The sequence below is a fragment of the Colobus angolensis genome, unplaced genomic scaffold (assembly GCF_000951035.1).
Source record: "Colobus angolensis palliatus isolate OR3802 unplaced genomic scaffold, Cang.pa_1.0 Scaffold65, whole genome shotgun sequence".
NCBI lineage: Eukaryota > Metazoa > Chordata > Mammalia > Primates > Cercopithecidae > Colobus > Colobus angolensis.
Genome location: NW_012120154.1, coordinates 2,749,332 through 2,750,298, shown reverse-complemented (window position 1 = coordinate 2,750,298; position 967 = coordinate 2,749,332). Strand labels below are relative to the sequence as shown.

General features: G+C 54.4%; 1 protein-coding gene across 1 annotated transcript in view; it reads right to left on the bottom strand.

Annotated features, from left to right (window-relative positions):
- Nucleotides 1-967, bottom strand: part of FAM227A (family with sequence similarity 227, member A) — a 70,795-nt gene extending 69,828 nt beyond the window's left edge. Inside the window, exon 1 of the mRNA XM_011964328.1 lies at nucleotides 493-967. The gene's annotated coding sequence lies outside the window, so the exon portion shown is untranslated. The remainder of the gene's footprint in view (nucleotides 1-492) is intronic.

Below are 967 nucleotides of genomic sequence, written 5' to 3'. Positions count from 1 at the left end.
AAAAAAAAAAAAAAAAAAAAAAAAAAAAAAAAAAAAATGAGGCTACTAGAAAATTCCAAATCACGTATGTGGCCTGCTTTATGTTTCTATTGTACAATGCTGAGCCAGACTGTGAAGATTTTAGTTCTAGGACATGGAAGTCTCCCCTCTTTTAATGCAGGGGCGTGTAGTTGGAAGAGAACTGCGCTTGGAGCCAAAGACCCCTGGGTCCTGCCCTTCACTGGATGGGTGCCTTGGTACACCCACTAGGCAGCCGGTAAACTCCCTGAACGGCCTAAGTTTCTTCACTTATGAGACGGAACCTAACACGCTGTTAGGACTCCAGAAGGCCTGGAGTTGATAGTCCGGTAGTTCTCTGTCCGTTGCCCACAGTGCGACTTTTAAGTATTCCCTGGGCCTCAGCTTCCCTTGCTTGTAGAAGCCGCCATAAGGGCATGGAGAGGGGGCAGACTGTCAGAGGTGGGTCATGGTGCGTTTGTCCGTCCATCTTACCTGAAAGCATCGGCGGAATTTGACGAACCCGGGGCCGGTCCCGCCACGGGTCCCTCAGGAGACCCCGCAAAGTTCTGGGTGGGCCCCCGACACCCGGTGCCCCAAACTCACAGTAAGGGGTGCCCTTTGCCTTGTGCTGAGGGAGGAGGAGGGGAGTTGGGGAGAGGCCCATTTTGCTACTCTGAGTCCAGGCGTTCTCCAGGCAACGCCAGCGCGGTCACCACTTTCGCGTTTCCGACAACAATGGAACCGTCGTGAGCCGCCGCGTAGTCCGCTAGACGCCGTTTCCATGGTGACAGTCCGGCCGGGGGCCCAGACCAATGTTTCTGTGGGGAGGGTGAGTGCAGGTCGTGGTCCTAGCCTGTAATGGGAGGCACGAAAAGGACCCCGGAAGACACTGCCTTTGTATAATCCGTTTACTATCCCGAGGTGATTCACGGAGTTTCTGGGGATTCGCGCAGGCTGGCGCTGGGAA